Below are 25,551 nucleotides of genomic sequence, written 5' to 3' on the forward strand. Positions count from 1 at the left end.
AATTTTGTACAAGTCAAGTGTAGAGAGGGAGGTATGGGGGGGGGGGTTAACGGTCGTAGACCCCCCCCCCTATCACGTGTCTACCTCGTGAGAGAGGGGGTAGCGTCATGGGGCAGGTGTGCCATTGGTTAAGGCGCTTGGGCCTCAGTAATGCTGAACCGTGATTGGCCAAGACGCTGAGGGGTACCGCATGGTACCCCAGGCATAGTGTTGGCGGGAAAAGACATTCTTACCTAGAATGTTGCTTGGAGGAGGTCGCATTTCCCGTGCTAGGCCAAGCATCGGGAAATACCGCCTGCAACGTTACTCAAGTCACCCATTCATCTTGCTATCTTTCCGTGTGCCGTGCATAAGAATCCAGTAATCGGAAAGGGGCTTGTACCGAACCGTGTGAACTTGTCATCTAGCCGCGTAATTGTGGGACGCCATCTTAGAGCGACTGGACTGAGTGAGGCGTTAATTATCGGGCTACGAAAGTGTCATCAGCCGTTTATCGTATCTGTGCTTGAAGATACTGCTGGGAGACGTCCTAGAGAAGGTTTCAGTGTTATGAGAGAAACCTTAAAAAGTTCTAATTCTGAGGAACAGTGAAGGACTCCATCTCGGGTCTCGTGTATCGTGTAACACCGTGTACCGTCGTATCCTGGGGTACCATGTCAAGTGGAAGGGGCGTGGTACCGCATCCCTGCTGTTGTGCGCTCACCCTGGCCTGCCTGAGCCGGTGTGTCTGCGCCATCCTGGTCTCTGTGTGTGTAGAGCTAACACCCCGTGGTCTAGGACCCTGTGCTCCACCTGACCACGTGTAGGAAGTGAGGACGCCTACGTCATCATCCAGCAGCAGCAGTGGGAGTGTGATTGACGTGTATGAGTGAAAGAGAAGGTTGCGGGCCCGCATGTTTGATGTAAGTACACTGTTTCCGTTTGGGTAATAAAACTCTGAAGCTGGGTTCGCCCCCAGTGTTCCGTCTGTCCTTGTCCCTGGGACCACCTGGGGAGGTGAATGGGAATTGGAGACGTGTGAGTCTACCCTGTTTGTCGCCATAAAGTTGTGGTTGGGCCCAACTGTGATTTTTGACGTGTGTGAAGATACCTAGTGACACATTCAGAGGTAGAGTAAAGTGAGTTATTTGCTGCTATTTTCTCTATGTGCCATGTATGTATTTGCTGTAATTTGATTCCCTTTTTCAGCAGTGAAAAGTGGTAACAGGGAGATTTCCCTTGGTTATTGTGGGAACCGACCTGTGAGATTTATATTTATTTAATTTATATGAATATATATAGAATTTATATTTACGTTAATTTATATACTTCGATAGCGATTTGTATAATGATAAGTGGACTGTATTTCTGCAATAATCTCATAATCTCACAAATCGATCCTCTACACATTAGGGGGGTTTATTAAATTAATATATATGCAGCCAATCAAACTACAGTATTAACTACATACATTGAAAAGGTTCCTTATCTTATAGTACAGCAGGTTAGTCCACCAGGTATAACTAGGGTGTAGACACCAAATTATCCTCTTTGAGGTAGCTTCCATATCACCCAGTAACTGGTGCACAAATCTTGCTTCCTCGTCTTGACCTGTCAAAAGTGCGCTAGCTGTGAAGCCAGATTCTATATATGACAAGTATATCAGAGAAAACTGTACATGGAACATTGAAGACCTGGCTTAATTACCTTTAGTTTGAGGCTTCCACGTGATCTAACCGGGTCACCCTATATCCAGACATTAATGGCCATAAATGAATGATAAACGGGTTTCGGATAGACACTTAACTTGAATTTGTAGACAGCGTGTTGACAATGGTACACCTTTGGTTTCCATAACACTACGTCCAAGTAAAATTAACAGGAGCCGAATTTGCTCCCGTGTGAGCCTCTGGTCTAGTATAAACAATGGCTGCCCCTTCCTCACTCTGACGCCTGGCATACTTGTCCAGATGTCAAAAGGTGATAGAAGGGTCACATTTACTCTACTTTAATATTGATAATTAAGTTAATTTATATAAGATGTTTTTATGATGGTAAAGTCCAAAGACTAATGTATTTAAGAATAATTCCCAGCAGAATAGCTGGTCAATTTATAATGGTATGTGGTGATGATATCCCGTTTTCTATAGACGGTAATTCCACTACAAGTTACGTTTTCTATGGGTAACTTGTTTATACAACACAGCTATTATCTGTATGATATATTAAATGCTGTCGGATTTTCCGACATAATTCCCCAGGGGGCTGCTCACGGGTCGAAGTCCTATTTAGAACAGACGAACACCGATACTCCTCCTTCGAATTATTACATTAATTTGATGTTAGTAGTTAATAATCACACGTTTGTGCGTCTGTTCGTACAGGACGGATGTCCCGTACTAGAGTTGCAGGGGTTAGAAGTCTAATGCGATTTCATTTCCCTGTCAACTCTTGAAAGGCTAATATTCAAGCCTTATTACATATTATTTAACCCAGAAGACTGAATGTGATCAAGTACTACAGTCAAGTATGATTCAGGGACTGCAGTGAGATCAGTGACATTAGATATAACTTGAAGTTTCTTCAGGTAACTGGTCACTGATATATAAACACTGAGGCCCATGGAATACATCTTGATTAAATAATAAATGTATCAAATCAGTCATCAGATTTATTGGGGTTTAATTTAGTTAATTGATTCAGAAGATTGAATAGCTCATCATTAAAGTAAAGAATGGTTCTGAGACTGCAGTGGGTTCAGTGACATTGGTCGCAGTGACTTGTAGCTGTTTAGGCTACTGTTCACTGATTTGCCACTGAGGCCTCATGAACTCATCTTCACCTTTAAATGATGATACTAACATCAACCTCTGTTGGTATAGTCAGCTGTAATCTCCTTAGTATAATGCTACTGGAGAAATATAATCAGCTGACAAATTTAGATTTCTACTGGTATTGTTTATCTGCAGGCATAGGTCTCCTCAGGCTTGATACTGGGCCTGAGAGTAATTTACCTCCTGCAGAGTTTAACATGGTTATACCCTGATATTTAGTAGGGCTACCTATGAATTGATGGTAGTAGTCTGTCCCCACAAGGACAGCCATTTGGCATTTGATTTGCTCAAATTTACCTGCAGCTGCTTGATAATAGCTTTCCAGGTCAGCATAATCAACTTGAGATTGTTGTGACAAATCTTCACATTTCTTGATCTGTCTTGTTAAGTGGCCTTTAAGACCTGCAAGGGTTCTTTTCATTCTCCCTGCATTATCCATACTGGCTAGTTGGTAAAGCCTTGTGGGACTTGTACTTGGGCTGCTCATAATACTGAACAAGCTCTAATGGTAGCCTAGGGTAAATTCTGCACTCACTAGGCAATAATCCTACCTCTACTAGAGGTTAGCACTTAAAATTAATACACATTATATATATACAATCATACACACTAATGATTTGAGTGATAAACCAGTGTCACTGGAAGTACCTTTAGGTTAGCTCTTCTATATCACCCTAGGATGGTAGAGACACTAATTAATCACTCAAAGGTGTAATGATCATAAGTAAATTATTATATATACACAACTCAACTCGAGTTGATAAAAATTACACCCAAAATAGGGTCTGGACCATGCATTAATGGTGTTAGGTTGTTGAATATAGTACAACTGACTATGGTAATAATGGGACTAGGATGAACGATAATAGTTCAACTAGTCAATGGTAAATATCCTACCCTGTTGTGGGTTGGCAATTAGTAAATATTATACTGTGATCACTAGTGCAATTTATATTAAATGATTCTCTATTTTGGAGAAATAATATACACAATTATTGATAATAGCCTCTTAATTAGCCTCTATGAAACTTCTAATATTATCTAGAAGTATTAAATATTATTAGTGACCTCGCGAAATAAACTCCACAAAATTCGTGGATAATCTCTCGCGAAATGTAACACCACGAAATCCGTGAACAATCTCGCGACACAGTCACTAATTTGGCTGGCTTCTATATTAGCGCTGTCATTTCACGAAATAACACGCCACCAAATATGTGTGGGTGTGCATGAAACCGCTGACGAAGCTGAACTGGGCTGAGGGAGGCTCCTGAGCTCCCTCGAGGCTACGCTGCCGTCTTGACTGGCTTTGTTTAAATAACACTGCACTAGTATATTTAATGAATCCACTGGTTAACTTGTTCATCCGGTACTAAGATGACCAAATGTGGGTTCATAGGATCAAATAATCCGTCATCCGGTTCGAAGATGACCAAATAATGTGGGAACCGACCTGTGAGATTTATATTTATTTAATTTATATGAATATATATAGAATTTATATTTACGTTAATTTATATACTTCGATAGCGATTTGTATAATGATAAGTGGACTGTATTTCTGCAATAATCTCATAATCTCACAAATCGATCCTCTACACATTAGGGGGGTTTATTAAATTAATATATATGCAGCCAATCAAACTACAGTATTAACTACATACATTGAAAAGGTTCCTTATCTTATAGTACAGCAGGTTAGTCCACCAGGTATAACTAGGGTGTAGACACCAAATTATCCTCTTTGAGGTAGCTTCCATATCACCCAGTAACTGGTGCACAAATCTTGCTTCCTCGTCTTGACCTGTCAAAAGTGCGCTAGCTGTGAAGCCAGATTCTATATATGACAAGTATATCAGAGAAAACTGTACATGGAACATTGAAGACCTGGCTTAATTACCTTTAGTTTGAGGCTTCCACGTGATCTAACCGGGTCACCCTATATCCTGACATTAATGGCCATAAATGAATGATAAACGGGTTTCGGATAGACACTTAACTTGAATTTGTAGACAGCGTGTTGACAATGGTACACCTTTGGTTTCCATAACACTACGTCCAAGTAAAATTAACAGGAGCCGAATTTGCTCCCGTGTGAGCCTCTGGTCTAGTATAAACAATGGCTGCCCCTTCCTCACTCTGACGCCTGGCATACTTGTCCAGATGTCAAAAGGTGATAGAAGGGTCACATTTACTCTACTTTAATATTGATAATTAAGTTAATTTATATAAGATGTTTTTATGATGGTAAAGTCCAAAGACTAATGTATTTAAGAATAATTCCCAGCAGAATAGCTGGTCAATTTATAATGGTATGTGGTGATGATATCCCGTTTTCTATAGACGGTAATTCCACTACAAGTTACGTTTTCTATGGGTAACTTGTTTATACAACACAGCTATTATCTGTATGATATATTAAATGCTGTCGGATTTTCCGACAGTTATATATTTTACTGTTGTGTTGTGGTGAAGTGTGAATTATTGGTGGATAATTTACTGGGGGAAGTCATTTACAAGTTTTGACGTGAGTGGCAAGGATGTACTGTGTTGTACTATGTTGTACCGTGTGTAAACCGTAGACAAGTTGTCCTTGGTGGAAGGCGTTGTGTACTGTGAAGGATTCCGTGAGAATTAAAGTCAGTTAACGTCACCGGGGTCACGATTTACTTAACGAGGTCACTTGTTCGTTGAACATGGTTGTGATTAACGTAGGGACGTGTAAAGGCAACAGTCACAGTGAAGTTCACGCAGTGGAGGAATTGTCAAGTGAAGACTAACGTAGTGTTAACGATTTAACGAGCTGTCGTTAATTGAGTGATTAACGTAAGGGGTTGACGGTCTGTCATGATCGGAGTCAATTGGGCTGTAATTCGTTGGACTGATCAGATCTGTCTGCGGACAGAGTGATTAAGCACTCGTAGCTAATTAAAGATAATTAGTAACCGCCACTTAGTGAATTCACCAGGTGTTGATGTTGTTGTTTACACGGTGTGTCTTGTAAACTTGTGTGGTACAGTAGTCTACCCTCGTTAAGGTAATCTTGTCGTAAGACCGGAAGTGAACTGTCAGTTGAGAGACAGTAGGCTTTGTCAATACTCGTCTGAATTAATAGGCTGTTGAATTCAGTAATTAATTGGGAATTACTCACCGAATGCTTGACTTTCAAGTTGATGTAATTAATTCATTTACGAGTTATTGCTGCCATTTAAGTGTTGTTGAGACACGTGTGTGTTAACGTAATTGTTTAAATTCAAGTAGAGTAACTTTTGTTGTTGATTGTCCTGAGAGACAAGTGTTAACGTAAGATTTTTTTTATAACGGGTTATCATTCTTGGATTAACCGCCTTGTTACTTGGTACCTCGTTGAGGGCAGCGAGCGCCAGTCAAGTCTTTGTGATTATAGTATTGGTCACCGTGAAGCCGTGACAATATTGATTGCAAGCTTGCGTCACCAGTGGGCACCACTGTGTTCAGTTAGTGTCATTGTTCAGTCAGCGACGACGGGATAAGGAGACCGTGGGTCCATCAGGCTGTTGATTAGCTGTTCTTTAATGTGCCACTGGAGTGACAGTAAAGTAACGTAAATTCACTGTGTAGTAGTTTTAGTCTTGTTTTGTGAATAAATTGTTTTGTTATAGAAACGATCGTTTACGTCAAATCTTCCAATATTACTGCCCCACATTTTATGTTCTGCAACGCTTTGCCTGCTTATGTTCATATCAAGTCTGTATCTAAAGCTCGAGTCCATTGCACAGCACCACACTTCTATAAATAAGAGGTGAGAATCCGTGGGTTACCCTTTATTAGTTTGTTAACTAGGAGGAGCCAGCGACCTAAGTGACAGGTGTTACCCGAGTGGTTTCGCCTGGCGGTTTGCTCCCGCGGTCCTATGATCTTAGGCTTTAAGATTAAATATCTGCCACTGGCAGCTCTTGCTGTTTAAGGTCTGCCTCTCTTGCGAGGTAGTTACGATTAACGTAACATCCATAGGACTTAATTCTTTTGATAACCTGTCAAAGAAAAAAATCTCACACTGAGGCATTCTTAAAATAATCTGCGTCATATTTTTCATGAAAAACATAATTATAAAAATACGTCAGTTCTTTAAATCGTTCTGCTTTGGTCTCAGAAAGCGTTGTCATTAGCTTTACATACGTTAAATATGAAAATAGTGAATTAGTTTCCACCAACTGCTCATATAAATATACAGTTACAGCCTTAAACATCGTCTGGGACAAGCCGTTAACTATTGACGCATTTTTAATATCCGCTAAAGCTATAATTCCGTCAGGTCCCGTTAATTCAACCATCAGTTCTAGCGTCAGGCATGAAAGATCAATAAATTGTCCCTTAACTCCACGGATACGGAATTCAATATAAGAAACTTTAAATTTATTGTTAATACTTGAATTCACAGATAAAATATCTTGCGTCTGTCTTGCAAATATCGTACTTTCAACCATTCCATGCGGATTAACTTTAGGAAAGCCATCACTTATAGCAGCTGTATAGTTTTCTAAAGGAACTTGCAAAGCTGCACTAGGAGCATTTACACTTATCATGGTCAAATCAGGTATACAACTAGTACTGTTTTATGAAAACACGTCTTTATATCTATCCATGTTCTTTATATAAGCAAGTCGTTTCTTTTTTCTTTATTCGCCCACCTGCTAATAGTTTAGGGCCTATATTTTTCAACGTTTCCATACCGCATTTTCTAATTGCGTCTTTCAAAGTACCTTGGCCTGTATTTATACCCTGCAAAACTTTCTGTCCCATTGTCAATGCAGCTGGCATAAAAGCTTTTTTTAGGAAAGGAGTGGCTTTACGAGTTAGGCCAGTTAAGAAACTTAAAATTCCACTTCCTCCTACGTGTCTTCTATCAAAAACCGAAATATCGCGTAATCTTTCACCTCTTTTCCCTCGAGGTGCGATAAAAAGGTGCTTTAAAATAAAAAGCTTTAATCTCAAGTTTATCAAGTGACTTATAACAGGATTTGTTTTCACTGCCATAGGCTACTCTACACTCACTGCCGTAGGCTTCTCTACACTCACTGCCGTAGGCTACTCTACACTCACTGCCGTAGGCTTCTCTACACTCACTGCCGTAGGCTTCTATACACTCACTGCCGTAGGCTTCTCTATACTCACTGCCGTAGGCTACTCTACACTCACTGCCATAGGCTACTCTACACTCACTGCCATAGGCTTCTGCTGATCAATAACTTTTCGAGGTACAAGATAGAATTCTTTCATTATTCCTTATTAAATAGCCTTGAAATAAAATGTATAGCTATGGGAAGTAAAATACCCAATAAATTACCTCCTCTTTTACTTGTTAATATGTCTTTCTTGAGTGAAATAGCTTTCTTGTTACAGGCTAATGTATGGAGTAGAGCTTTATATTTAGAAAGTCGTTTAAAATAGGCTTTCCAACTTCAATTTTATTTTTTAAGAAATTATTAAATATTTCAGATAAGCAAAGTATATGTTCCTTTTTAAGAGTCTTAATTAACTTTTCCTAGATGTATTACCTAGTTTAGCTAATAGTTCAATAAATTCGCGATACTTGCTAAGGGCTTCTTTATAGTTTCCTCAAGTCATTTAAATTCACCCACTGATCAAATGAACGTCGTATCCGACGTATCTAACTTTATATAAAGTAGTATTACCAACTTTACGTTTACTTAAAATTCTCTCAATATCAAATGTATCTGACAAGTATGTAGGAATCAGCTCCTCTTTATAAAATCCGCCATCTATAAGTCTATTATTTAAGTCCTTTAGATAATATAAAGTTACAGGTTGTTTAGTATCAATTTGAGCAATAGTAAATATTTCCTTAGTGTTCTGTTGATGAAAACCTCTTTTTAAGCTTTGAAATACGATTAGATAAGGCGAGCCGTACTGTATCTCCCACAGAAAGAAGATTACTGATGCGTGGTAGAGTCTGTTGGTCCCCTTTATACATGAGCTTAAACTGTCTTGTCACATCTTGAGGTGAAGATAAAGCATGTACATCAATAGGTATTTTCCCCTTTAATCCTCAATGGGGGGTTCTGTTTTATGTTTTAACCATGTCAGGCAAGACATTTATATAAGTTAAAGTATTGTATGCAGTTAAATATTTATATATCTTATTTTTCAATGTTTTTATAAATCTCTCTGCAATGCTGGCTTTTGTTTCCTGAGAAAATACACTGTACAGTTCAATGTTTTTACCGTATAACATCCGTTTCATATATGTATTATAAAATTCTCCACCCTTATCAGTGTTAAGCTTTTTTACGACTCTTGACGAACGTAAATTCAAAATAGCTTTCATGGCTTCGCTTACACTCTGACCTGATTAGTGGAACTACGTGAGCAAACCTTGAAAATATATCAACACAAACTAATAAATATTTAATATCATTGTTGTGCTTAGCTAACAATGTCATATCAGCCAAGTCACTGGTAAAGAAAGCTTTAGGTCTGGGTGCTAAGATACGTCTTCGCTTAAATTTACGTTTTTTTAATAGATGTAAGGTATAAGCATCAGACGTTTTTAAATAATCTTTCACATCTTTTATAGCTAATTCAGATATTGTTTTCTTTACAGCCTTATACAATTTTGAAACACCACCTAACCCACCTATGGACTTTGGGTCATTGTATATCTTATTAACAGTTTGTTTAATGTTCACCATTGATACACTATTTCATAAGAGGGTTCATTTACAATATTTCCCCTAAATATTTTAGGTTCAGGGGGTTTTACCGCCCAAGTCAACTAGTAAATACCCATATTGTCGATAAATCACTTTCTTATATATATCTAAACAATTCTTGGCATCTTGCTAGCCGAATATTTGTGTGCCTAATGTTTCTATCTGGGACAGGTCTCTTGATTTAATCAGAATTAAGTGAGATGCATTTAAACTTATATAACTAGAAAATTTCCCACTAAAAATATATTTATTAGATTAGATTGGATTTTTTATTCAGGTAAAGGTACATACATTGAAGATGAGTTACAAACGTAATGTTGGATTTAAAGATAGAGCTAGTACATACAATACCTAAAACCACTAGGACGCATAGCGTTTCGGGCAAATTTTTGGTTATAAAAATAACAGATGTTCTCATGCCGTCCTCTAGTGAATGTATCACTTACTATTTTAAAGTTTCTAGATTCAACATATAGGTCATCATAAACAACTAATATATGGGATGTGTCCTCTGGATCACGATCGTCTAAAGGGTTTACAATTTCAGTGTAATAAGATATCATATGTCCAATGAGTGAATCAGCTTTTAACTCTTAATACCCGCTTCCACAGAAAATTATTTTAACAAAGTTCTGTTGATATTTCTCTATCATTTTAGAACATAAATAGCTCGTCCCATCATTTGAAAATCTAGTAATAATAATTCTTGATGCCTCGCTAAATATGTTCAACTCGGCTTCAGTAATAACTTTTTTCCGCCCTTCCATGATGTTGGGATTCAATAGACTTACTACTGTGAGGGGATGGTTCACCAGCTCACTTACAATAGTGCTCTTATGCCTGTGGGAGCCAGTACACTTGTTAAGTGCACTTGTTAAGTGAGCGGACTTAAGTTTGGTAACCAGCAACCGAAACATCTAGTGTTTGGGCTCATGTGAGAGCCCCAGTCATCAGCAGTCCATAAATGTTACCCTGGCCGGGGTGGCATGACTGTGGACAGTGCTAGAGCTGATAGCATCATCTCCTTGTATAGCATGGAGCTAGACAACTTTGCGCGGGAACAGCTAGGCCCAGGCGTGGGTGAGCTGTGGGCCTCCCGCGCTCGCTGGCCACTTGGATCGTTGTCATGGAAACAGCCGCCATCTTAGGAAACATCTTGAGGCGCCATGTTGGTCGGCCATCTTGGAGTTGCCCTAGGGGCTATGCTACACCGTCGCTGATTGGATGAGAGGGGTAGGCCGCTGTATGCCTTCCTCTCATTGGTTATTTCGAGAAGGACGCGGGGAGAGCCGGTGTGAGCATCATTCTGAACCCAGCTGCCACCTTGTCAAGACGCTCTCTGTACTCAATTCGGCCAAATTGAAGTATAGGGCGTCGTGGTGGCTGGACTACTCAACTGCTGATGCTTCCTGCTTCACCTACGACAGCGGTCGTCACAGAATCCGGCCGAAGTCGTCGCTTGGAGGGGTTTTAAGACATTGTATGCAGGGGGTAGAGGTACAGTGATCTGGGATCGTGGGGAATGTGCATACGAGCAGCAACAGACTCGTAGATCCCATACCAGTGATGATTAGGCTTGCTAGTGCTCTGTAGCAGTCGATGCGAACGGGGAAATTCGTGTCAGTGTTAAGGCAAATTTCCCATGTTTGTGTGAGACGCTATCGTTGTGCGCGTCACCTGGGTATGAACGCTTCACTTCACTGGTGAGTCGAGGGTGCGAACTCAGCCGTGTTGAGTGGGAGGGGTTCGAGTGTGCGCAAATTTTTTCGAATAAATACCACGCCGCCGCCGCCGCCGCCCGGAGCGAGCCAGCCACCGGAAGCGGGGTGCCTGATGTATGGGAATTGTGTTTAGCACGCAGTGTGAATGAGTAAGTACCTATGTGTGTATTTCTGGTGATTAGTAGTCTCTAAAGCTTGAATTCGAGGTCAAGTGTTCTGTCACATTGTCACGCAGCACCTGTTCAGGTGGAGTGAATTGTGGGCGAGGAGATTAATCACATTTGTTGTCATCTTGTCTGTCTAGAGGGACTTAAGTCTGGTGTACACAGACGTACAGTGTGTGTGTGTGTGTGGGTACACACGGGAACAGAGTATACATAGATTAGCCAAGGACTGAGAGGATGTCCATGTAATAATTATATTATTTCATTGTGGTAATCATTTTTGATCGTCCGTGGGACGGAGTGATATCATTTCCATGTGTGGTCTTGCAGGTGTGGAATTCTAACGCTGAGCGCTCAGGTATGTGTAACGCCAGTGATTCCTGGCAATGATTATTGTGGAGTGTACCACAGTGTGGTCTTAATTTCTTGTATTGTTCCCAGGGCCGTGACAAGTGTGATTTATATATATATATATATATATATATATATATATATATATATATATATATATATATATATATATATATATATATATATATATATATATTAACGTAATTTTGGTGAGTTTTGGTGAGTGACGTGGCTGTCTGGAGAGACCGCCATCGCTCTGTCGAGTAACGTAACTCTCGAGAGTGTTTATCGACATGCGTGATCGATAAATCACTCACCCATGTGATTTAAGGAGTGTGAGATCTCTTTAGTGTTCCCAATAACGTTTGATGGCTGTAGGCTACATGTGTCAGCAGTAAATATATATATATATATATATATATATATATATATATATATATATATATATATATATATATATATATATATATATATATATATATATATATAATATATATATAATATATATATATATATATATAATATATATATAATCGTAGTGTCACGGTGCCCAGTGTTATTGTGTTATTTACTGTGTGGTGATTGCAATATATTGACCTATGTTCTAGGGGTCATTTGCAGCAGTAAGTAAGTAAGTGTGTGCAGTATTCTAATATTTGGAAATTAGAGTTCTTGCTGTGTGTGTTATTGCAGTGGGGTTGTTATTTGATGGTGATTGTTGCTAGTGTTGAGCAATCACCGTAGGTGATTGCAGTCCAGTAAAGCCATTGTGGGGCAGTATTCTAGAGGGTTCATGTCCTGTATGTTATTTTACTAGGTGCTGCAGTATTGTCATTGCAACTGGATTGTAACGTAAATCACTGTGATTTGTTAGTGTGATTTGTCATTGTCGTGGGGGAACTCGGCTGTAGACGAGTACTTGGGTACAAATATATTCTCCTGGTTATCTGGTAGGACATCGAAGTCCAGTATTCAGTGAGGTGATTGCGAGGCAATTAATATAACGTAACCAAGGGAACGCCCATTGCTTTAAGAGAATTTGTTCTTTGACAATTTGAGTAACGTAGAATACGTTTGGGTTAATTTACGTTCCTGCAAGCAGCTACGGTAGTCTCGAGGAGCCTAGCCATCAGCCAGATAAGAATTAGAGTATTGTCTGTCGTAATTAACGGTCAGTGGGCCGGGTAATTGACGTGTTTCAGGAAGTCAATTACCCGTAAAGTAATTAACCTCGATGCTTGTTTGATCGACTCACACGAAGGCTACATTGTCCCATTAACGTAACGTCGTTATCTGCCCGGAAGTACCGGCACTTGATTGACTCGTGGGAGGAGTAACGTCATTTTAGAATAACGTAAACGTGGTGCTAATTACTGTTATTAGCCACCTGAATTGGTCTGAGTATGGAAGGCTTAGACGGAATTCATACCTTAATGTAAATTGCTGAGCCAGTGTGAATGGTTGCGTATTTTAATTGATTAATTATTGATCTTGAGGACAGTAATTAATTACTCTAAAGGTAATCACGAGTGATTACCGTTCTCTTAGCACTTTGGACATTGTAAATCAGTTTACCATCGCTGAATGATTAGTAACCGATTAACGTAAATAAACGTAACTAGTAAAGAGATTAATCAGCTGTCTGGTAGTACAGGGATTAATGGGATTTTCTCACTGAATGCTCGACGGGTAGAGTGTTGTTTAATTTCCGCGTTACTAGTGACAGTTGTAAGAGTTGTTAATTTAACGTAAATGTTACCTTGTTATTAACGTAAATGTTATTGTGTTATTAACGTAAATCAATTGTTATTGATTGTTGATCGTCCGTGGGACGGAGTGTTAACGTAAGGATTAATTTGAGGAAGGGTGCTGGAGTTGCCAGTGAACCCATTAGTTATTGTTGTCATTGACAGACTACTGATTTGATTGCATTGCAACCGCCATTGCAGGAGTAGACTGCACTGAGGCGTAGAACAGTTAGGAGGTTACTGGAGACGTGTTTCAGAACCCACTGTGTCATTTGTTGTAATTGTGATTATAGATCTGTTAGTTCTTGCTTGCTTGTTGATTCCTCTGTGGTCACACTTATGTTCGAGTTAGTTCATTATGCAGTCCGAGGGGCTGGTGTCTAGCTGTCATTGATAGTGTCACAGGAAGGATTTCGAGTAACGTCATTGACATTTCTTTTTGTTTTGTTGTAGTAGTTAGTACTTTAGTGAATAAACTAAGTTGTTATGGTTAACACTGTCTTTTCGTTACACCCCCACACATTATTATTGTTATGCAAATGTTCTTCACACTCAACTAATAAAGTTGAGACTAGTTCTGAGCTTTGGATCAAATATACGGCACCACACAGCAATAAATTATTGTTGTGAGAGCCCGTGACCTACTCGTTAGATTCGCTTCGGCGATTGGCGAAGGTCAGCGGCCTAGTGGGGGGGGATTTCAATTTTCATTGGGGTCTCGGCGTTTGCTCGCGCCTAGTCAATTGTTCATACATGGTCCCAAAGTGAGGAATGAGCTGCTTACTACACTGGTGTGTTAGCTAAGCAAGTCCTTCCTCAGGCGACCTAGTTGAATATCACGACAGGAATAAGGGTTAAAGAATAAAGAAAATTCTTAGAAATTTTCCGAGCTAAAATTCCTTATACCAATTTCAATTTATTCCAAAACTTCTCACCAAGTTATATTTACATCATAAAACTCTCACAACTACAAATATATAAAGAAGTGGATATTTAAACAAAATGTACATTAAAGTTTTTATTTTAGAAAGTTAACAATACAGTGACATATTAACATAGACATTGAAACATAGACATTAAATCATAGACATGAAATCATAGACATTTTAACATACACCATAGAGTAACAAATTAACAGTCATTTGAACATAGACATTTTAATATAGGCATTTTAACATACACATTGAAACATAGCCATTTTAACATAGACATTGAACATAGACATTAAATAGCCAATACATAAAAATTTGAACATAGACATTACATAGCCAATACATAGAAATTTGAACATAGACATTACATAGACAATACAGTAACAAATTAACATAGACATTTGAACATAGTCATTTTAACATAGACATTTTAACACAGACATTGAAACATAGCCAATTTAACATAGACATTGAACATGGACATTACATAGCCAATACATAGAAATTTGAACATAAACATTTGAACATAAACATTACATAGACATTACAATCCCTTAGTTATTATTTTTAGGGAACAATTGCTGAACGGTTTTATCCCGCTTATCGCAAAGGATAAAAATGGGGAATAAAGGACGTCTTGCTGGGGGATTATCGGCAATTACCCGTTCCTCTACCTGCACCTCTTCCTCTACCTGTACCTTGTGCTCCGGAAGGTCTGGGTGACCGTTCCTCTACCTGCACCTCTTCCTCTACCTGTACCTTGTGCTCCGGAAGGTCTGGGTGACCGTTCCTCTACCTGCACCTCTTCCTCTACCTGTACCTTGTGCTCCAGAAGGTCTGGGTGACCGTTCCTCTACCTGCACCTCTTCCTCTACCTGTACCTTGTGCTCGGGAAGGTCTGGGTGACCGTTCCTCTACCTGCACCTCTTCCTCTACCTGTACCTTGTGCTCCGGAAGGTCTGGCTGACCGTTCCTCTACCTGCACCTCTTCCTCTACCTGTACCTTGTGCTCCGGAAGGTCTGGGTGACCGTTCCTCTACCTGTACCTTGTGCTCCGGAAGGTCTGGCTGACCGTTCCTCTACCTGCACCTCTTCCTCTACCTGTACCTTGTGCTCCGGAAGGTCTGGGTGACCGTTCCTCTACCTGCACCTCTTCCTCTACCTGTACCTTGTGCTCCGGAAGGTCTGGCTGACCGTTCCTCTACCTGCACCTCTTCCTCTACCTGTACCTTGCGCTCCGGAAGGTCTGGCTGACCGTAAGCTAGAGACTATCGGACTAATTAGGTACCTCTTGTTATCAAAAGTTGAAAGGCCGCGCTTAGTTGTATAACATGTACACATCTGCCCGTTAACGTTACGAATGGACCGGGATACGAAATTAAAAGTTGTATTTGTTTGTAATGTGTTTTGAAAAGATGCATGTGTTATTTTCTTTTGTTTATGATAAGGAATCTCTTTACTTTTACGTAAATGTTCTTTATCAAGGGTCAGGAGAGAATAAGTTTTAGGCTTGAGAGCAATTAATTCTGTTATAGCTTTTTGCTTTACTTCTGACTTGAAGTACTTCTCACTAGCTCACCTTTACGAGTAGCTGAATACATGGGATGGTCTTTGTCAAAATTACTGAAATCCATATAATTTACTAGAGGAGCTTTTGTCATTTCCTGGAATGCATCTTTACAGGCTACAGTAAATATGAAAGAGTCTGTATCCGTATAGATTAGCCGAGCTATTTCCCCATAATGGGCTTTAACTACATTATACCAGAACTCATATAAACGTCTCTTTGTTATCTGTAAGATCTGATAACCCATGTAAGAAGGAGTGGTAACTTTAAGTACATCTTTCATAACAGTACAGAGAACCCGATCTCGACCTAGAGAGATAGCTCGTGTATACAATGGGTTTCTTGCATGAACTAAGAATGACTGTTTTGACGTTACTAGATGGTGAGTATTTGCATATCTAGAAATACTTGTCATTGATTTTCCGTACAGACTATTACTTATGAGTTAAAATGCTTTTCCTTTAACTTCACAGGTTGTGTTAACACGTTCTCATATGTTCCTTGAAACGAAATCTTTTAGATAGGGAGCCTGTTTATATTCATAGATTGTTTTTACTTGTTCAACTTCTAATCCTAGTTTTAATAGTAATTGGCAGCCTGATGTCCCAACATGCCACACCGGAAACATGTACGGGGCTACCGGGCATAGTACACCCGGATGTAGTACCCCATCAGCCGGATAGAAGATGGAATATCCGACCGCATGCGCATCCCCAGGGTACGAATGTTCGTCCGCAAACCCGGATACTTCCTTGAGGAGAGCGTGTTCACCCGCACACTGACTACAGCCCTAAAACTCTTGAAGTAATGTCGGAGTTGGTCTTCTGGAAACTCCAGGGGCGCCCCATGCACACTGACATATGTCAGGGCACCACTACGGTCCGTAATAGACACAGAGCCAGCACCACCCGGTATCGGCAACGAACGCCCCTCGTATTGTCGGAGGAAGTCACGGTATTCATCCTCCCCCACGAACTTGAGAATCACCCGGTGAGCAGTTACAAGCTCCACATCGTAGATGGCAATCACTGGGACACGGAGCATGTCACACATAACAGTCTCGACTTCCGGGTATCCAGCACGTCCAGTGAACTCCAGGCCCACGGAGTTGACTCTCACAACAGGGGGAAGATGGCCTCCCATTGCAAACTTGCCACGTCCACACATAGCCAGGCAGCAAAACGCAGGGAGGGCAGAGATGCCCACACCCCTTGGCGACTAAAGCGGCAAACAACCCCAACTACCGGAGAGAGCAGACAACACGTCTACACTCCACGGCTGCCAGGGCGCAACCAGAGCCGGCGAAGTAATGGTAGTTTGCGTGTGCTGACAAGTCACTGGCGCACATCTGGTATGTGGGGCTTTTGGGACAAGGTAAGGGGGGTCTGTAGTGGAGCTCTTCAGACGTCTGGTTAAAGGTTTTGATGTTGTAGAGGAGGTATCGTAGCATGATGGTGTTGAGGGCAGTAGGAATAGGCAGCTTTCCACTGTTATGCTGGAAAATACGTAACACATGTAAATGGGGTATAGTTCCAACAGTGCCATGTTGAGTGGAGACCAGGAAAAAGGCCACGTTCTCCTAAACCAAGGTGCACCTAGCGTGAGGCCTTAGCCATGGGAGGAGGTGTTGGCGCACATCGGGGAAAACCGTGACGCCGTTGAACTGGTGGAAGAAGGTGGCCCAGGCTTGGAGGCCGAGCTCTACCTCCATGCCATTGCAAGAAGGCCGACGTGCTCCCTTGGTGAGCGGGTGGAGGAGTCGCAGGAAAGCCCTTCCTCCCAGGATAACTGCGGTAGCGAACTGCAGTTTGCCAATCAAGCCGGCAAGTCGCATAATGCGAGACTCGTGCCGTGCAGGGCATTATTGACAGCAATCACGTACTTCGTCTGCTTGTCTCCAGGGAGTCTTGTTTGCATGCACCTCACGTATCTCCAGGCCGAGGAAAGTGAGTGAAGGACACATGCCTTCAGTTTTACGGGAAGTGGGGGGGGGGTGATGCACTAATAAGTATAAGCGAATAAGCTAACACAGCCATAAAAGAATGCAGAAAAATCCTCCGACAAGCTGAAGGGGGGGGGGGGAGGAATATATTTCCAAAGTAAACTGTGATTAAATGCACTGTAACATTAAAATGAAGAATATTACTAAAATGTAGAATAATAAATGTCACCATAATCTGCCATGGTCTCAGCCAGGAGATTACAATGTTAAGTTTTTTATAAATAATAGATAATAAACATTATAACTATAAATAAATCAGTAAGCAAATTAACATAGAGAAAGCATCAGTAAAACTTCCCAAACATCATTAAATTCCTCGCTGAAATTCCTCGCTGAAATTCCTCGCTGAAATTCCTGCTAACAAAACTCTGTATAAATATCATTCATTATGAGCATTAAGAGTTTACAAAGAGTGAGCATAATAGTTTGCAGTTGTAATTTTTGTTGATAAGTTTTTTGGTGGAAATTGTCCAATATTAAAAGTATTTAAGATTAACATTTTTTATAATAATATTTATGAATAATTTCTAAATAAAATTGAAGAATAATTGCTTAATAAGCTTTTAAATACCTTAATTTTGAATAATTTATTTAATAATAAATGCGGCAATAAAATGTTTTACTTAATAAACTCAAATCAATAAAATTAACTCCAATTAAATACTTCAATAAAAGCACCGATAACATTGATAAGACATCATTAAAACATCCTTGACAAGGCATCATTAAAAGCATCGTTAAAATCATCCTAACATACATTAATAAACATAAATAAAATCAGCAAAAGATTTTGCAATATTTGAATGAATAATAAACAGGAATTTGCAAAAGATAATTTTTTAATAATTGTTACTAAAAAGTTAAATAAATTTCAAAATACATTTCAGTAGAATAAAGAAGCGATAGATGCAAAGAAGATGCAATAAAAGGATGTAGTGATTGAAATGGGATAAAGCAAAATAAACGCCCTAAATAAATTGCATAAATGTGAGAGAAAACTTATATTAAACAAATGCTGTAAAGCGAGTAAACATTTCACGTGTCGAAAATCTTTTAATTTGCAATAGAATGGTTTACAATAAAAGTATGCAAGGAATTACAGCCATCATTGCCCATATAAAAGAAGCAAAAATAAAAATTTAGCGGGAGAATGAGAAAGTTAACAATAGGCAGGCAATGAACAACATTCTTGATGCTAGAAATGCAAATAATGTAATAAATGACATCTACATTGTATAAAATGGATTAAAGTGCATAATAATAACCGCAGAGGCCATGTATCAAGCAAAAGCCGAAAAACAAAAATAACACCTCGAGAGGCAAGAGGAAGTAATAACATGTAATGAGGAATAAACGCCCTAAATACTTGCGATGGTCGAGCATTAAGAAGGGAGGACTCTAAGTGGCCTTAACTTATGAACCGTCTCCCGGGTTCAATAAATAGTAAGAATAATAAGCAGAAAAAAAGGCCAAGTTACAAAAGTAAAATTGGGATATTAAAATTTAATTAATAAATCAACTAAAATCTATAAACAAATGATCAATTAATTAGCAACATTAAACGCATCAGTGACTCATCATTAAAAGCATCAAGGAACATTGTTGATGGAGAACATTATTATTGGAGGTAAAATAGAGGAACCGTAACATGTAGACTAAGTATATACTACAGTTAAATGAAGGTAACGATACAATGCATGATAATAATACTGCAGGTAAGAAAGTATAATAATTTCCAGGAAAAACTGCTGACAAAGATCAAATTTAATTCACCTAATCAGAAAATACCACAGATGACTGATCTTTAACATTAAACACAATAATGATACAGCAGATAAATGTGAGGAATAATAAAACTGATTACTAATACTGAGGGTATTGATAAAACAAGAAAAAATAGTGCAGTTAAATGCGAGGTAGGAGAACTGCAGAGTAGAAGCTGGAGTAATGGGAGTAGAATTAATTTTCCCAAATAAACTACTGCATGTAAAATAGAGGTAAATAATAAATGCAGGATATATTCTGTAGCTAAATAAGTAAAATAATTTTAAAAGGTAACATGAAAATGCATGATATTAATACTGCAGATAAATGTAAAGGGGATTAAGAGTAACGAAATGCAAAATAAAATATATACTGCAGTTAGTGCTATCCAGACTACACCGGTCAGGCAAGACGCCTGGTTAAGCCAGCAGGGCTGACCGTGCTTGTGGAATACCTGGGAACTGTGGAACGCTTCCGGTATGCAGTCATCCTTGAGGAGGTCAAACCGGTCTAATCTTCTTTGTACCGGTCCGAGTTAGAGGTACTCAAAATATAGCATATAATTTAGTATGGTACTTTAAACCAACTTAGTATAATAAAATTATACTTCCATTATAAAATGGGATCCACTGGGACCTGCGATGTACATAATGTACAGTGTACTAAAAGTTGCATATATTTATTATGTTATCTTTAATACCAACTTTGTATAATAAAATATAATAGGTCCATTATAAAATGGGGTCAACTGGGACCTGCAATGTGCTTAAATATGTACAGTATACCAAATAATAGTATGTAATTAGCATGGTATATCTATTACCAACTTGGTATAATTAAAAATAGTGCTATTAAAATGGGTCCAGTGGGATCTGCGTTTTACATATAATATGCAAATCCAAAGGAGAATGACATCCTTGCACAGTCACTTCTCTTTACCAATCCTATGTTAGTATACACAAAATTAGTAAAATTAAATGGAATTTTTACACCCACTTAGATAATATATTAAGATCCATTAAGAAGGTCCATTAAGAAACTGGGGTCTACTGGGACCTGCAATGGCATGCTCACCCAAACACAGTGGATATAAATGTATTAAATATTGTTACGACCCTTGACCTCTTGGAATGGTTCCTCTGTTGCAGTTGTCAAAAAATATATAGTAGTACGGCCTTGCCTACTAAAAGTGTCTAGGGTAAATTACTCAACAAAGCAATATACTTAAAGTAATGGTAACAAAGTACATACAAATATATAAATGGAAATACAGGTAGCCAGAAATATTAATGCACCATAATACAATACCATAATATCATTATATAAGCACTGATCACTACTTTACAACATAAATGGATAGATGGGTATGCACATAATGGTCTAACCAGGAAATCAGCTATGTTACTAAACAATAAACCAGTACCACAGACTTATCTCCCAACGTGTCTACGCCAGCCAGCTCCACCCACACGACTGGCGTTGCTGGAGCATGCACAACATGGGGTCTTCAAGTTACCAACTAAAACCCACATGAAACCTCTAGATACTCTGCTATCAGAGAGTAATACTTAAGAACATAATTATACCTAAATTTATATGTATATAACACTAATAAGGTGTAAAAGAAATTAAGTACAATCAATAAATATCAATAATTACAGGGGTAAATCAGTGACGCTAGCTTGATACACTGCACGCATACTGGAACATCCTAAATATGCTCATTCCCCATGAGACGCCACGGTCTCCCCCCACAGGAATGAACATGCAATAGCATTAACAAAATATTAAATACAGGCACACTACAGCATGCTACATTTAAATCAAACATATATATATATATATATATAGTAGTAGTAGGCATCCTTCAGTCTCGGGAGACTATGGAGTTGCGCCCTAGTTGTCAATCCTGGTGCAGCGTCTGGTGTGACTGATGAGGCCAATCCGAGAGTGGCAGTCCATCCCACACCGAGCACAAACGAAGTCCGATTCTGGTCTGTCTTCCTGGTTACCGGCTTTCCTTCTCTGTCTCTTTGCCTCCGATTCCTTGGCAAGTGACTCCTCGAACTTGGAGAGACCTCGTTGAACAGACTGCCTCCAGGCTGAACGGTCTGCAGCCAGTGCCTCCCATATAGCGAGATCGACGTCCATGGCTTTCAGGTCCCTTTTGCATACGTCTTTGTACCGTAGCTGGGGCTTGCCTACTGGACGCTTTCCCTGCCTCAGCTCTCCATACAGGAGATCCTTGGTGATCCTGCCGTCGCCCATTCGCACAACGTGCCCGAGCCAGCGCATTCGTCTCTGTTTCAGCATTGTGTACATGCTGGTGATTCTTGCTCTCCCCAAGACGTTGTTGTTTGTCACCTTGTCCTGCCAGGTGATGTCCAAGATGTGTCTAAGGCAGCGCATGTGGTAGGCATTCAGCCGTCTTTCCTGACGGGCGCGGAGTGTCCAAGACTCACTGCCATAAAGGAGAGTGCTCAGGACACAGGATCTGTAAACCTGAATCTTAGTATACTCAGTTAGCCTATTATTGGCCCACACTCTCTTTGTCAGTTGGGACATGGTAGTAGATGCCTTACCGATGCGTTTGTTTAGCTCCGTATCAAGAGAGAGGGAGTCAGAGATTGTGGAGCCCAGGTACACGAAGTCGTGAACAACTTCCAGTTTGGAATCAGAGATGCCGATGTCAGGTGGGGAGTCCACTCCTTGTCCCATGACTTGTGTTTTCTTCAGACTGATGGTGAGTCCGAAAGCCTGAGAGGCCTCGCTGAAGCGGGTTATGAGCCGTTGGAGGTCTTCAGCTGAGTGGGCAGTGACTGCTGCGTCGTCGGCAAAGAGGAAGTCGCGCAGACACCTCAGCCGAACCTTTGTCTTGGCTCTCAGCCTGGCGAGGTTAAAGAGCTTCCCATCCGACCTGGTCCGGAGGTAAATGCCTTCCGTGACAGATCCGAAGGCGTGCCGCAGCATAACTGCGAAGAAAATCCCGAATAGGGTTGGAGCCAGTACGCAGCCCTGCTTTACTCCACTTCGGATGTCAAAGGCGCCTGATGTTAGGCCATCAAAGACCACGGTGCCCCTCATGTTCTCATGGAAAGATCTGATGATGCTGAGGAGCCTGGGTGGGCATCCGATCTTGGGGAGGATCTTGAACAGGCCATCCCTGCTGACGAGGTCGAAGGCCTTCGTCAGGTCTATGAAGGCTACAAAGAGTGGCTGCTTCTGTTCCCTGCATTTCTCCTGCAGTTGTCTGAGGGAAAAGACCATGTCGATGGTGGACCTGCCAGCTCTGAATCCACATTGTGATTCTGGATAAACTCTCTCTGCAAGTACTTGGAGCCTCTTCAATGCGACTCGAGCAAACAGCTTTCCGACAATACTGAGGAGGGAGATTCCACGGTAGTTGTTGCAGTCGTCCCTGTCACCTTTATTCTTATACAGTGTGACGATGTTGGCATCCCTCATGTCCTGTGGCACCTCTCCTTCTTCCCAGCAGAGGCAGAGAATTTCGTGCAGCTCCATGAGCAGGCTACCTCTGCAGCACTTCAAGGTCTCAGCAGGAATGCCATCTTTGCCAGGAGCTTTACCAGAAGCAAGGGAGTCTAGGGCATCGCTGAGTTCTTCCAGGGTCGGTTCACTGTCGAGCTCCATTAACACAGGCAGACACTCAATGGCGCTCAGGGCATCTTCGGTGACCACATTGTCCCTGGCGTATAGCTCAGAGTAGTGCTCGACCCAGCGCTTCAGCTGCAGTGTCTGGTCCTGAATCACCTCGCCAGTGGCAGATTTCAGAGGAGCGGTCTTCCTCTGGATTGGGCCAAGGGCCTGCTTGATGCCGTCATACATTCCCCTTACATTGCCTGTATCCGCTGCAGTCTGTATCTGGGAGCAGAGCTGGAGCCAATAGTTGTTGGCACATCGCCTGGCGCTCTGCTGCACTTTGCAGCGGACGGCCCGAAGGATCTGTAAGTTGCGCCGACTTGGGCAGGCTTTGTAGGCTGCCAAGGCGTTTCTCTTTTCTTCGATTACAGGTGTCATCTCTTCCGAGTGAGCCTCGAACCAGTCTGCCGACCTGCTGGTCTTCTTGCCAAAGGTGGAAATGGCAGCGTTGAACACAGCGTCTCTGAAGTGCTCCCATCTTTTACAGGCAGTGACCCCAGCTGGGCCAGGAAGAGCTTCCTCGAGCACGTGTGCAAAATCTTCCACCTTGTCCTGGTTGCGGGTCTTGGTGGTGTCGATGCGAGGTCTGCCCGCCTTTTTCGAGTGATGAATCTTCTTTGGTTGCATCTTGACCCTGCTACATACCAGGGAGTGGTCGGTGTCACAGACAGCACTCTGGTAGCTACGCGTAATCTTGACGCTGGGTAGACTTGCACGCCTGGTAAGAATCAGGTCAAGCTGGTGCCAGTGCTTGGATCTGGGGTGTCTCCAAGATACTCGGTGTTGAGGCTTTGTGCCGAAGAACGTGTTGGTGACACAAAGACCATGAAGGCAGCAGAGTTCTAGCAGACGTTGCCCGTTCTCATTCATCCTTCCTATGCCGAATTGACCCAGGCAAGTGGGCCAAATGTTGTGCTCGGCACCCACTCTGGCGTTGAAGTCGCCGAGGATGAACAGTGGCTCCTTTACAGGGATTCTCGCTATGACTCTGTTGAGGTCATCGTAGAATTTTTCCTTTGCCTCTGCTGGAGAAGTCAGGGTTGGTGCATATGCACTAATTACATTGACTGGTCCTGTTTGGGAGTACAGTTGCAGAGACAGAATTCGTTCGGTTTCCCCCATCAGTGGCATAATGTGTCCCAACAGTGCATTCCTGACGGCAAATCCCACACCATGTTCTCTGGTCTCATCTGGAGGTTTTCCTTGCCAGAAGAAAGAGAAGGTCCTCTCTCTCACAGATCCTGATCCTGGGAGCCTGGTCTCTTGGAGAGCAACAATATCCATCTGCAGCTTGCTCAGCTCCCTATCGATGATTGCTGTTTTTCGGGCGTCATTGATTTCTTGCAGGTCGTCAGAGAAACCTGGTGTCAGTGTCCTGACGTTCCATGTGCCCAGCTTTAGGGCAGTTGATATTTTCTTCTTTGGTTTGGTATTGCTTGGTGCAAAGTTGTCGGGCCGCTTGTCAGTTTTCACCCTAAACCCCACGCACCCAGTGAGGTTAACGGACCGTGGCGAGGCAACACCTTATTGGCTGGGGTTTGCCCAGCTTGAGGCGGGCGGTAGCTGCCCAGTGGGGCGCGATGACCCCTCCCACCGTCGGAAGCAACCCCTGACGTCACACTCTTCGCCAATCGAGCAGAAGACTTAAAACCGGTAGACTGTCGCTTCCCGTGTTGGTTCGACGCTGTGAGGCGAAGCTGGAGTGTCCTCTCCAGGGCGCAAAGCCCGGGTAGGTAGATATGGAGGAGAAGCTGTTACCCATGCAGCAGGTCCCCCCTCTCCACGTTGCTGAAATTATCCAATAGAGAGGCAAATGCCAATACGCATGGTTCCAGCAACATCGCAGGAGCTGCCAGAACGAGGTCGACGTCAACAACGAACTGCCTTAGGGGCTCCAACTCCGGATTTTTCCTCGAGGTTGACTCCTGAAGCCTTCCCAAAACAAGGGTATGGCCGCAAGGCAGCGGAGGTTTAAAATCAGGGTTTTCCTTCCCCTAGATGGGCTGCCTTCCCAGGCTATCGAGTCCCATCTACCCGGAGCAGCTGGTTTTAAGGCGCCAGAGGCACGCCCTCGCCCCTTCTCCTGTCGGTAAAAGCAGTTCCGCCGGACTTAGAC

General features: G+C 41.4%; 1 protein-coding gene across 1 annotated transcript in view; it reads left to right on the forward strand.

Moving 5' to 3' along the window:
• The first annotated feature begins 354 nt into the window (after positions 1 to 354).
• LOC138352519 (uncharacterized) overlaps positions 355 to 25,551 on the forward strand; it is a 43,708-nt gene continuing 18,511 nt past the window's right edge. Inside the window, exon 1 of the mRNA XM_069305018.1 lies at positions 355 to 902. The gene's annotated coding sequence lies outside the window, so the exon portion shown is untranslated. The remainder of the gene's footprint in view (positions 903 to 25,551) is intronic.

This window comes from Procambarus clarkii, chromosome 5 (genome assembly GCF_040958095.1).
Source record: "Procambarus clarkii isolate CNS0578487 chromosome 5, FALCON_Pclarkii_2.0, whole genome shotgun sequence".
In the NCBI taxonomy this organism is placed as follows: Eukaryota; Metazoa; Arthropoda; class Malacostraca; order Decapoda; family Cambaridae; genus Procambarus; species Procambarus clarkii.